This window comes from Dysidea avara, chromosome 11 (assembly GCF_963678975.1).
Source record: "Dysidea avara chromosome 11, odDysAvar1.4, whole genome shotgun sequence".
Lineage (NCBI taxonomy): Eukaryota > Metazoa > Porifera > Demospongiae > Dictyoceratida > Dysideidae > Dysidea > Dysidea avara.
The window spans coordinates 9,030,717-9,045,213 of record NC_089282.1 but is presented as its reverse complement, the minus strand read 5'-3'; the positions used below and the strand labels follow the sequence as shown (position 1 = coordinate 9,045,213).

Below are 14,497 nucleotides of genomic sequence, written 5' to 3'. Positions count from 1 at the left end.
GCTTTCTTGGTTGGAATGTCAACTGAGTGGCTGAAGGTACGTCTTAGTAGTCCAAGGGTTCTATAGGCTTTAGCTGATATATGGTTATAATGATTTTTCCAAGATAAATCAGTTGATAAAATGACACCGAGGTCATGGTGAGTACTACTAGTTTTGATTATAGTGTCGTCTATGAAATAGGATGTGGGGAATTTTGCATTAAATGATAGATGTATAAACTTGCTGGTGTTAAAGAATTGGTTCCAATCTCTAGACCAGTTTGCCATTGAATCAAGGTCTTGTTGAAGTTTTTTATTTATTTTTTATTAATGCTTTACAGCACAAGTGCTGAAGGTCTGTAGGACACCTGGTCCTACAGCCTGCTCAAAGACTTTAGCTACTTAAGATGTGTTTGAAAAGTTGGAGAAAGGAGAAAAAATCCATGACTGGACCTAGGTAGCCTCGAACCTGCAGTCATCTGAGTTGTATGGAGTCTAGATGTTCAAGAATTTGTTTATAGCATTTTGTGTCATCTGCAAAGGAGAGAGCATTAGAGGAACGGACAGATAAAAATAAGTCATTGATGTAGATAAGAAATAAAAGTGATCCTAGAATACTCCCTTGAGGCACACCTGATAGGACGGGTAAGAAGGTGGAATATGAACCATTAAGGCGAATGCATTGCTGTCTGTTGTTGAGGTAAGATCTAAACCACGACCAAAGGTTGCCAGTGATACCGATTTTCCAGAGTTTTAAAAGTAATTCATTGTGGGGAACTCTGTCAAATGCTTTTGCAAAGTCTAAGTATATTACATCTGTTTGAATTTTACAGTGTTCATGAATACTGTTTAAAAATATAAGAAGCTGTTGTAAAGTTGAACAGCCTTTCATAAATCCGAATTGACACATAGAGATGGCATTGGAAATGGAGGCGATAACTTTGTTGTATATTATTCGTTCAAGTACTTTTGATGCAACACAAAGCAAAGATATAGGTCTGTAGTTGGTGGCACTGTTTTTGTCACCAGATCTAAAGATAGGAGTAATACAGTGAATTTGCCATTCAGAAGGTAGTGAGTAGTAGTGGATAGCATATGAAAACAAATAGTGCAGAGGTTTGACTAGAACAGATGCACAGTGTTTTAGAATTGCTGGACTGATTCCATCGATACCAGTTGCCTTGTGAGGATCCAGAGATGATAATGCATCGTAAACTTCTTCTTCAGAGATGTACATTGAGTCAAGGGACACACTTGTTCGGGGAATATTTTCAGAATTAGGAAGGGAATAAGTATTTCGAGATAACACTGAGTAGAAGTATTTGTTAAATAAATTAGCTTTGTCGAAGTCTTGAGAGGCAGAAGTATTGTCATAAAATATTGTGGAAGGGATGGAAGCAGATTTGGTAAGGTTTCTCACAAACTGGAATATTTTAGAGTCATTGCTAAAAGCAAAATTGTTCACCAGTTTTGCTTCAAAGTTGGCCTTACCTTGTTGAATGCTAGCCTGAAGGGTTTCTTCAGCTGTTTTAATACGGAGCAGATTGTGTTCAGTAGGACGAGACTTGTACTTCTTTTTTAAAGTGCGAAGACACTTAATCTGGTGCCGTATGTTGGATGTAAACCATTTAGGAGATTGTGAGGACTTTAATTTGAATTTCGGCACAAATATATGCATTCCTCTAATGATACTGTTCTTAATAAAATGCCATATGGAATCAATGTCTGGCAAGTGTTCACAAATAGAGAAATCAATGTGTGACAAAAAGTTAATAAGTCCAGGGTAATTAGCTTTGGAGTAATCAAAAATAACTTGTGTAGTGTTAGAAGAGTTGATATGTTCCATTGGAAACAAAATAGTGAATGAAATGACAAAATGGTCAGTTGGTATAGGTTTGTAATGTTGAGGGTGAACATTCAAATTATCGATGATATCTTCATTGTTGGTAATTATCAAGTCAAGTATGTTTCCAAGGTTATGTGTTGGTTCATTATATCTGGGTGAGATTAAGTTGAAACAGCAGGTCACAGAATTTGTTGGATCTCGAGGAAGAGCCACTGAGGGTGGTCCAATCAACATCAGGGAAATTGAAATCTCCTAACAGAATTATTGGGTTTGTGTTGTTGTTTATCAAGTCTGTAAGGTAGTTGTATAGTAATTCATGATAGGTGTCATTTGAGTTTGGTGGAATGTAGACTACACAAATGATAAATGGGTTATGAGAGGAAATGAAAACTGTGACAACTTCTACATCAGATGGTGATGGAAATTTACTGCTAGTAATGTTATTTTTAATTGCTATGAGAACACCCCCACCTCTAGAATCTCTGTCATTACGATACATACTATAACAATTAGGAAGAATCTCATTATCAAAAATGTCACTAGATAACCAGGTTTCAGTGATACATAGAATACTGTAACTAGAGGAATAGACAAATCCTTGGAATTTTGATAGTTTATGTACCAGACTTCTGGTGTTCAAAAGACAGACATGTAGGCCACGGGTTGTGATATCATTAGAAATAGTTGAAGGATCACTGTGTGTGCAATCTAATGATTGGGAAGGTAGTCAATTGTTGGAGGTATCCATATCAGCTCTAGCTTGTGGCAATTGAGATGGAACAAATATTGAATTAATGACTTCTCCAAACAACTTATTCTGAACTAAGAGTTTATTGCTACGTATTTTGATGGTTTTACGATCTGTTCCCTTTTGAATTAAGTGCCATCTTTCTTTCAAGAGAAGTGATTCGATATGTCTTTCTTCATAAGACATATCTGGTTTGACCTTTATATCTTACTGGCTTTGGATAATAACAATGATGTGTCAATAGCTCTGTTAAATCTAACAAGTATAGGCCGAGATTTCTTGGATTGATCGCGATATTTACCCAGTCTTATAAGATCTCGTATGGATAGTGGGTTTATACTGCTTTCAGCTTCAGTGACTATGGTGGTAACTTTATCTAAATCATGATTAAGTCGCTCACGCCTAGGTGTTCCCTTACTACATTCATCTATGCCATATATTACCACATTGAACTTATGGTCTCCTTCACTGGGTCTGTTGGTCAACTTGGTGGTAGTAGGTGGTTGGGTTTGTTTGTTTGTAGTAGTAGTATTGTTAGGAGCCATTTGTATTTCCTGTTGAGGTTGCTGTTGAGAAGTTGAAGATCGAACTGGTTGATGATCAGATACTGAAGCTTTAAGTGAGACCACTTCTTTAGATAGGTCCTCCACCATGGTCTTCAACTCCTGCAGCTGTTTGTCTTGTGAGATCAGGCGGCAATGGGGACAGTAAAAAGGTTCTTCACTTTCCTCTAGTATTTTGAGTAGAGCTTGAGATAATCCAGCACATTGCCGGTGGATCCAGGAGTTACAAGTACTTTCACAGAAAATTGCTTCCTGACCATCTGAATCTTCAGTGGCGTCTATTATGCAGTCCAAACAAACTGGGCATATTATTGAGCTTTCACCAGGTGAGCTCTGCAGTGGCCTTTTCCTTTTGGAGCGTGGCTGAGGAGTAGCGGTTGTCATGGTAACTCGTACTCATCTATGGTTAAACAGTGTTAACTTGAAGGTGGCATAGCAACATTAGTCTATTGGACTAAGGTCAGACCTTCAGTGCTGATCACTGTAAAGCACTAATAATAATAATAATAACACTAGCGGGCAAGGTGTCAGTAAACATTCAAGTACAACTATCGGGGCAATAGGGTTAGCTTGATCACTATATGCATTGCGGTATGCATTAGACGGTATCAACAACAGGTTTGAGGTGGTAGCATATGTAGCATCCTCCCTGTTCTAGATCATTCTCAGGGGCGGTTTTAGGGGGTTTCTGGAGTTTCCAGAAACCCTCTCTGAACTAGCGTGCGCCCCTACAATTCGTCTGGGTGATAAAAATTACAAAGAGTTATACATTTTAAGGCTCTTTCTATAGGCAAAATTTCATACTTTTACCTTTGAAATCACCTTCACAGTGTTGAAAAGTATGTAGTGACCCTTTTTTTTTTTTGGTCTTCAACTTGCAGCTAGCTATAGGCTGAAGTTACAATTCCAGAGAATCAGAAAATCCCCCTCTGAAAATTTCTAAATCCACCCCTGATTCTACACGCAGCTAAGGAGCAGCAGTATCACTAATTGTTTGCAGTGCTGGAAAAATTTTATTGAGTTGATATTAATACAGGAACTTATCAAGTATGGGAGCAGCAGAGTATTACTACAACATTATCATCAATCTCCACTGAGACCATCCACCCCAGGATGACATGTGGCTGTGGTATATAGGCATGCACTTTCAGCTAGCCATTTAGATGCTATTGTGGCAGCAAGCATATCTTATTTCTGAGTCACAACTACAGCAGTTTGTTTGGCTCCACAGCTGACAGTATGTGTGTACACTAGCGCAGGTAAGCAGGGTACTATTAAGCTCTTATAGTTAGTTACAAGGCTTGGCACACCGCAGCCACATGCTTGTTGTCTTGCATAAGCCTAGGGGAACCAGCAGACTGGTAATGCATCTGGACATGGCTGGCATTTCATGGAAGATAGCATAAGAAATACATTCTGTAGAGGGGTATTACACTGAGTGAGTTAGCACCTCACTTCCTGTTTAAGGCAATGATGTGGTAGTTAGTACTGTGATGTCATAATTAAATTTCTGGAAGTAGGTATACTTGGCTTAGGGCTTTGAAGTGAGGTCAGTTAAGCAGCATCTCTCCTAGTGTCATAGTTATCCCTAGTGTCATTTTATCTCTTGATGCTAGAGAAATGTACCTACCGATAAATTTGCTGCATGGTAGGGATGTACCTACCGATTAATTTGTTGTATGGTAGGGATGTACCTACTGATTAATTTGTTGTATGATACGGGTGTACCTACAGGGATACTGTATGTAGAGGTGGTACTGTACCTTCCTGGTGATCAGGGGTAAACCTAGACTCATGGTAAACACAGAATAGATCTTATAGCTATTTGTTTTAAGTTGCAGGATAACTTTACTTTTAAAGGAGAAATTTGGATGGAGCAGCAAATAAACAAATATTTTTGCCACTCTACCAATTAGATTAAACAGCCTGAGGCTAACTAGTACACACTCTTAAATTGTGGGAATTATTAAATTTTGTTTTAAATTGCTGCAAGACACATTTCACAGGTACACACGCATTTAAGTATGTTGGGGTTTTTCACTGTATTATTGTTTGCAAAACATAGTTTGCGTAGTGTCAATTTCACTCAATAGTCATGGAATGAAAGCCATGATTTATGGACATGAAACATTAATAGCAACGTTGAAACCGGGTCACTACTGCTGACCCGGATGACCCACTGACCCGGATGTGACCCGGATGTGACCCGGATTAATTAAAGCCGAGACGTGTTTCGGCTAGTCTCGGGTGAGCGAACGAGTCTACATTTTGAGCGTTCGATTCGTGTTGAGTAAATATTGCAACTTCAGCCTAGCTGTAGGTTGAAGACCAAAAAAAAAAAAAAAAGGCCTTCACCTACTGACAATAGCTACCCCTCACCATAGATACCCTCAGTTTCGTGCTACATACTGCACTTACTAACAAATAGGCGTGGCTGAGCATATGTTGGTAATGCGATAAGCGGGCGTGGCTCACGAAAGAGCTACGCGATAGCGTTTATAAGTTCCACGTCGTCAAACGAACAATTTCGTTTCTCACGTGATCCAATCCGGGTCAGACCCGGATAAATTGTAAACCGGGTCAGACCCGGATGACCCGGAGAAAATGTGACCCGGATGACCCGACCCGGTTTCAACGCTGATTAATAGTTGGCTTAGAATACTAAGAATTATTGAAAGATTTTATCAGAAATTAAAGCATAAAGTATTTTTTAATGTAAACGTGCACCCAAATGCTATATCTTAGAATTAGAAGTGTTGTTTACCCTTGACCAGTGCAATTTTTATGGGAGGTATTAGTCAACAACATTTGTTGTGAACACATTGGCCACTACGGTGTTTGCCCTTCAGGGCTCAACTTGTAAAGTACATTACTGACCAGGTGTACAACTTATAAACCTGCTGTATGGTAAGGGTGTTAATATTGGCTTGAGGTATAGTAAGGATGTATCTAGCTACCAGATTGGGGTGTGCAGCTTGCTGTATGGTAGGGGTATACCTACCAGCCTGCTGTATGGTAATACAAAGAATTAATTTAGGATGTAGCAAGGGTGAATGTATAGAACACAGTTGAATGATCAAGATTCAATGTTGCAAGTTAATAATTGTAGTTAGTTGTATCAACTTAACTTTTATTCTTGGCCGCTTCAGATATCAGCTGTTTTGGTTGCCAGTTACTTTTATTTGCCTGTTTTACAACCAAAGTATTTTTGCATGGACTTTTGGTAATCATAGTCAGCTGTAGTAACATTGATTCTTGGCTGCTCCAGATATCAGCTCTTTCAGTTACCAGTTAATTTCATGGAGTCTTCTTCTACAGCTGAGCTGTTTTTACATGGGGATACAAATACTTGTAGTTTCTTGGACGTGCCTTTTTTTTACAGCAAAGGTTTTTTGGGGGGTATGGTTTATATTTACCTGTCACCTGACATAGAGTATTTTCATGGTTGTCATTTACCACATTTTGTTACAGCAATATTATGTACACTAGTGATTGTGATTGGTCTACCACTTTTGCTTCTGCTTGAACCATTTCTCAACCACAACATTAGCTTCAAGCCATTGCTGGATCAATTCCAAGGATGTTATAATTACAAAGGTAAGTATTGTCATTTGCAGCTTATTACATGATTTGTCGACTGGTTATTATTTTGATCATCATTGCTAGCCCTTCAAATAACAGCATTGCACAATTTATATTGATCATTGCAAGTACGCTACTGGCACTCGTTGTAGTTGCTTCGAAGCCATATGAAAACAAAACTCTGAACTGTTTTGATGGTTTCATTCTGCAATTGGTGACTTTACTTTCAATAGTTCCACTGCTTGGTGCCAGGTGCCTTTGATTAAACATTGTTGCTATCATTTATCTTCACTGCAATAGTGCTACCACTAGTAATTTTCATTGCCATGGAAGTTGTGATAAACAAAGATACTATCAAGAAAGTGATCTTATATTGTAGACCTAAACCTGCTGATACTGTGGATGGCAAAGTGGAGGCGCCTGTTGGTGAAATCGGTGTGATAGTGCCATAGTGGATGATGACATATGCATGAGGAGAAATGTGATTACATGTGAAATGTAAGTAGTTTAAGTATTTTTATATGCATTTATTATTTCCCCTTAGTAGCATAAATCATTTGCAGCTATATGTATACACCTAGGAATTTGTCCTGGTGAATATAAATCAAAGTTGTAATATATAGCTATTTGGGTGTAAATTGTGTGTAGTAGTTAATTGTGTTTAATATACAAAGGTTTAAACGTATGTAGTTATAGCTGAATCATTTGTTGAAACAGCATATGACATAAAAGAACTATATCTACAGCCCCACAGTTCATTAGATATCATACAGTACGATAGTACCGTCATACAGTATGGTAGTACTGTATGTAATGGATCATGGAGATTTGGGTTTTTCTAGCAGGCCATAATATATTTCTTCTTTTTTTAGGTAGCCGCACCAAATTTTAACTGTGATTATAGATCACGTGAATTGCACTATTTCATGATAGTAGGAGGTACAGAGTGACCAAGTTTTAAGGTAAATGCATTATCACATGCAAATGGAAACATAGCAGAAGGTTGGAAGTTCCTCCACTGTTGTTCAACAAGGTGCATGGGTGTACAGCCCTGGCAGCCTTCAAGATCAAGATACTCTAATAGAGCAGTCAGAGACTGAAATAACTAGAGTAAAGTGTATAATTAATAATCAATATCACCTCCCGCCCATATAATGTTCAGTTGGGTGACAGGAAACAAGTAATATAATAATGATGGCCTTAGGTGTTCATGAATCTCTTTCCAAGTGACTTTGGTTGCAAAATTATGCACAGTATAACGTGAAAGCACTTCAACTAAGACCTTATGCGTCCCAACTGATCGGTTCAGCCATTCGACAACTACAGGTGTCTGGAAAAAAGATCGTCCAGTTATTGATGTATCACCTCGTGTATCACTGTATAGAGGTTGAACACTGACTATAATGGTGGGATAAACCAGCTAGCACCCTTGCTAATTGAAGAAAGTTCTTTCATATTATACCCTTTACATCATTAAACTATAAAAAGACGTCTCAAAACCATCATACATGCAGAGATTTGGACTGCATGGGCATGTTAATGCACTGTATACTAAACCCATCTGCTCGAAAACATTAGTTAATGGCATGTAAGGAGTTGCTGCAGACAAAACGGACTATACCTGGATCAAACAGCAGTAGCACAATGTTCACAGCAACTGTTTCCATCATTTGAGTGGCTGTGGAGATCTTGTAAATGCGTTGGCTTCCCAAAAACCAAAGAATAGCGGTGTCCGGAAATGGTAGTCAACGAAACAGGCTGATTTCAACGAGCCGTATCTTCCAAACCAAACATAGCTGAGACTCCAAATTTTTATCAACACTGTGACACGACCATAGACTGATGTTACATGCCCTAGAGTTTGGCGGAAATCGGAGCTGTAGTTACTGAGTTCAGGGCTACTGTCCGGATTATTGATCGCTTTGTCCGGTTATTGACTGCTTTTCCGGACAGATATATTGGCCTAGTTGCTTCAAGCGTTTGGGCTGAAATTTTATATTCGAAGTACTTTAGCCTAGACCGTTATACGCTCCAAATTTTAGACTGATCGGTTTATCCGTTTGGCAGCTACAGGTGTCCGGGAAAAGGATCGTCCGGTTATTGATGACTTACTCTAGTAACAAAAAAATATATTATTACGTAACGAGTACTAGAAGCGAATAGTAATGAGTAATTTAGCGCGATGAAATGAGTGATACTATGAGTAACGATGAACAAGTAACGCATTATAAATGAATTTTACTGCCAATTATATCCATTCTACTATTAATTAATCACCTTAATCCATTAACCTTTCATCTATAATGGTGCTCAGGTATTGCATGTACACGTGACTGATGTGCATCATGTGACTGCATGTGGTTTATATGTTAACTTTAACTTAGCTGTCTTAATAAAAAAAGTAACTTAACATGAATATAAATAAGTAACTTAATATTTGTAGCTAATATTATTAAGTTAGTAACTTAATATGTAATATTATTAAGTTACTCTTTATTCTAGTAATATGTAACTGTACTATATTATACTGATATGAAAGTAATATGTGACCGGGCCTGCGAAAACAGGGCATGTGGGCACAAACTACACCCCATCATTCTACAGGTCATATCTCAGTACTCGAAAAGTATATTTCCATTCTGTAACTTGCATCATGATGCCAACTAAATGCCTACTAAGAGCTGAAAATTGCAATGTCATAGTATAATGGTATAAAAAGTTATGAGTGATGAAAGTGTGAAAAAGTAGGCAAAATTCATGTGCCCACATGCCCTATTATCGCAGGCCCGGTCACATATGTTATGTATTATATTACTTTCATGAAGTAACTTCCCCAACTCTGGTTGCAATCCTTGTTTCTTAGACTGCAAGCATATGTATGTATGTATACCCCAGTGATGCATACATAATCGCATACACACACACACACACACACACACACACACACACACACACACACACACACACACACACACACACACACACACACACACACACACACACACACACACACACACCTTCCTTCCTTCCTTCCTTCCTTCCTTCCTTCCTTCCTTCCTTCCTTCCTTCTGTTTTGCTGCCGGTAAAACGGTCATGCAACCCCAAGCTAATGGGAAAGCTTAGAACAAGATTCTAGGTATCTGGTCTACAGTTGTGCACTGAAAAACCACCAATTCCATAAAACCATTTGCCACAAATAGGACAGTGAACAGCTCCCTTTTGTTGAGAAACTGGCTTCAACCTCTCAGCAACACATTTGTGTCCTATCTTATCACTTTCTCTGTTAAATGTTCTTTGGCACTCTTCACACACTATTCTCACATCATTGCTTGCTACAACAGAAACTTTGCCATTATCATATAATCTTAACTTGTTTGCACAGATCACTTTCCACGTTTCTCTTGATGTTGTCGCTTCCTAGTGCTTGTACCATTCATTCTCATCAATTTCAATAACTTTAAGATTTTCCCTTATCACATCTCTCCATCGTTTTCTGGGTCCTGATCTTGGTCTAGGCTGACATAACCATCCAAACAGTATAGTCTTTGGTATGCGATGTTCTGGCACTCATGCTAAGTGTCCTAACCATTGTAATCTCCTCCTTGTAACCATTACTGATGTAGTTTCATCATCTCCCCATTTCCATCGAAGTTGCTGTAGTGTGATATGGTTAGTCCATTGCTCCTGTCTGGTAACTCCTAAAATTATTCTAATACATCTATGATGGAAACTGTCAATCTTTCTTTTATGTCTTCTAAGTAATGTCCAGCATTCTGATCCATACAGCAAAATAGATAGTACACATGTGGCTACAGGTTCGAGGCTCCCCAGGTCCAGTCATGAATTTTTTTCTCCTTTCTCCAAACATAACAACTTTAAACAGGCTGTAGTACCAGGTGTCCTACAGACCTTCAGCACTTGTGCTGTAAAAAGCCTTAGTAGTAACAAAAAACTGGAATGCAAAGAATTAAGGTAACTAAGTCCATGATACATTCTTTATATTTCTTGGCTGTAAGCCTGTGGTGTTGGCCATTGTTGAATTACGTACACCTATCTGAAGGCATCTGTGTGGCAGAACTGATTGGGTACAACCAAGCTGAGATATGCCTCCAAAATATATAACCCATGGGCGAAACACTAGGTTCGTTTTAAATCAAACTTTATACCTACAGACTGACTGACTGACTGACTGACTGACTGACTGACTGACTGACTGACTGACTGACTGACTGACTGACTGACTGACTGACTGACTGACTTATTGACTGACTGACTAAGCAACTGTCAAATAGACATGAACTTCAGAAACACAATAACTTTGATGAATAATGCAAACATTCACTGATATAAGCAACAAGCTATTGAAATCATAAATGATTCATCTTAGCAAACTAAACAATAATTAACTGAACATGAATGAAAACTGTCAGACCTTCAGTGCTGGTCACTGTAAAGTGCTAATAATAATAATAATAATAAACTGCAAAATTATTTTAAAGTCTGCATTATTTGAATCTAAAACATGTGTTATCTATTCCCCGTAAAAAGTCAAATTTTAATGTAGCAGAAATCTCATTTCACATTGTAATCATACCTTGGTCTTCTCAAATGCAGTTTAGTAGTGAAGTCCTTAACTAATAATTCCTATGTATGTATGTCAGCCAATTTCTGCACCGTGACATTTTATGAACATCATATGGCACTATCAAAATACCGCTCATTAGATTACAGTTATATTATAAAGAACAGAGTATTAATGCCACAAAATAAGTTTCAGCCATGAGTTTGATACTATTATTGTGGTGGTACATCAAATCAATGTATGTGTGTATGTATACGGCTTTATGATTGTATGGATTCACAGGATACAGTGTATATAAGAATGCTGGTTAGCCAGACCTACTTCATTCTAAACATTGAATTGTCACTAATTACATATCAAAGAACTTATTCCTCAACTACATGATGGCTGATGTTAACTCAGTGTTCACATCTCTGGATATCATCAGAGCATCCAAAGAAGGTAATTAAATTTTGCACTGTTAAAAGCTTTTGCATTGTTTGAAAAAGTACAGAAGTACGTAGCTACTGTATTGTATACTTTTTAGTGACAGCTATATATAGCATAAATAAGATCTGTCTGAAATGGAAACACAACTATAGCAAATAAACATGATGTATGAATAGATGTGTGCATATTTCATAATTATCTCAAAAAATGAATGCAACTATATTGTTATGCTACTATAGGTGTATGCTTGTAATGTTTTGGTGTTTGCACAACATTTCTGTTTACATTGTGTGACTGTGTATCCATGTTGTTTCAACAATACTAAGGGTTTGGTACAAACTATACTAACGAAATGTGTAGTTACAAAACTATAGGGGAATATTCTTTTGTGCATTTCTATTGTCATGTAGACTGTAAGTGGCTCTTCATGATCTCACTTATATGGTTCCTATTGTGTTCATTAGTATAATATGGATTCTGTTGATTTCCTTCAGAGTTATAGGTTCACATGCACATGACTATTGATGATTTCTTGCTCCACTACTTCTTATTTCTACAATTTACAAGATCCAAGCTGCATATGTATATCACATGATTTGTGTCACATATTCAGCAATACATGTATAGAAATCTAGAAATTCTAACAGCATATTATTAATTCTCTACACTTTAGCTACATAGCTATTAATATGATAATTAATATGGTATATAGATCAAAGATATGTGACCTGACTGTTTGTTGCTGGTCAGAAATTCTGAACAGATTTAACTTTTTATGGAAGATGGTGCATTGTAATTTTGCAGTCTATGTATTAAGTAACAAAGAATTTGTACCTCTGGACCACTTGAAGGTCACTATTACTTATTCTCAATTCTTATTCTCAAAAAAATTATGCCCATTGAGGGTTGTTGATGTGGATTAGATTTACTTTTTAATACAATCTCCATGACACACTAAAAAATTCCTGCTGATACACAAAAAGGAAGATCACAGAGAAGGCTGTGTATATAATAAATTTTAGATTAAATATATAGTAGAATTACAATTATTAACAGTTATGCAATGGGGTAAAGCTTAGTCTCTGCCTGGATCAAATTGACAGCAGCTACTGGATTCTCACAAATGAACCTGTCGGAAGAAGACACGTAGACATATAATTGCTGAGTATAGTAAAAAAAATGACAAGCAACATCTAATCAGTCCCATTACAACAGCATAGTTATCCTTCCTCTTCTCTGAAATGACAGAAGCTAGATGTTTGTAATACACAATAGCTTGATCAGTCATCCCACTCATTGCAGAGAAGACAAAGGTGCCATGCTCAAGCTCCACCTCACGAATTCAAGCTTCATAAGCACGTTTCTCCATATGTCATGATGATGATAAATGTACCTTGGAGGAGAGGAGCAGTTAGTAGGCACATCAGGATTAATATCAACATAAGATTTTTCACATCTATCACCAAAAAATCCATGCAAAGCAACATCTAAACATGCCCCATCTTCCATTTTTAGAGTAGCATGATCAAAATGTTCCCCAGAAAGAGGCTGTAAGTAATAGGCAATTTTTTATGTTGCTTTGATCCATCAACTAATGAAAATCGCTGGTATGCTTGGCTGTGGAAAAGTTTAAAAATTTTCACCTGCAAGAATCCTTTACATATGATTGTTCAGATACTTTGACAGATTCTATTGTTCCCTCACAGGGCCGGAGGAGGGAAAATTGAGTTGGTCAGGCCATTGATTATAATGTTGAAATTGCTACAATATACATGCCAATGAGAGAGGAGCTGTTGCACAGTGTGCAAAGCACGAGCATTCTAGAGGGGTCTGGGGACATGCCCCCACAGGAAATTTTTGAAAATTAGACACTCAGATATGCAATTTTAGTGATATTTCACTGCTATATTTCACTGCTAGCTAGCTATATAAATATGCTCAAGCCTATCTGCTGTTCCTCAGACTTTCTATACTATGTATAATTGTAGACCTGACATACAGGGGACACATGCAACATGAAACTTGCTGTATGGTTCATTTAGTTATAGCTAGCAATTAGAAGTTCAAGAGGGGTCTGGGAGTGCAACCCCCAGGAGCTGCAGAATTTTTGCAATTTAAAGGCTTGAAAATGCCTCAAAATTTAAAATTGATGCTAAATTTTAAAGTAAAACTAGCTAGCAACTTGCAACTTTCCCCCCAAATTTCACAGGGAACCCATGCAGCATGGCCCCCTTTAGCTAGGATATAATTACTATATAGTGAATTCACACAGCTACAATAAAAAACTACACAGCTACAAAAATACAGTATACTACTATACTGGTTTGTATGAAGTGAACGGATCATCACGTAAATATACTGGTGGACAGTCACGAGATCAATCAGTATTCGAAAATGGCACGATGTGGGTGAGACTGAGAGTTTGCTCAGTATCTCGACAGGACGAGTGGGTAGTTGAAGAGGAGTGATTTCTACTCAAAATCTCATCCAGATGGCCACCATGTAATGTATGGGTGTACAGCTTCAGCTTGCCGCGGAATGAGTCATCTGGTTTGTCACTGCCAGCCCTTCGCCCAGTAAAAGAAGCCAAGAGAGACAAGCCAAGGAATGCTAATGATTATGAAGATTGAATTGTGATATAAGTGTGCTGGTTTAGAATCAAAGAAGGCGCCTGCCTTACACGTGATAAATGCCAACTGTCAGCACACGTGATACTGTACGTAGAACCCACAATCATTTCTGTACAAAACGATACGAATGCTATGCTGT

The 14,497-nt window shown here is 37.8% G+C and overlaps 1 protein-coding gene across 1 annotated transcript in view; it reads left to right on the top strand.

Annotated features, from left to right (window-relative positions):
• The window catches only part of LOC136238643 (uncharacterized), a 277,251-nt gene that overhangs the window by 154,980 nt on the left and 107,774 nt on the right, over nt 1-14,497 (top strand). The window lies entirely within an intron of this gene.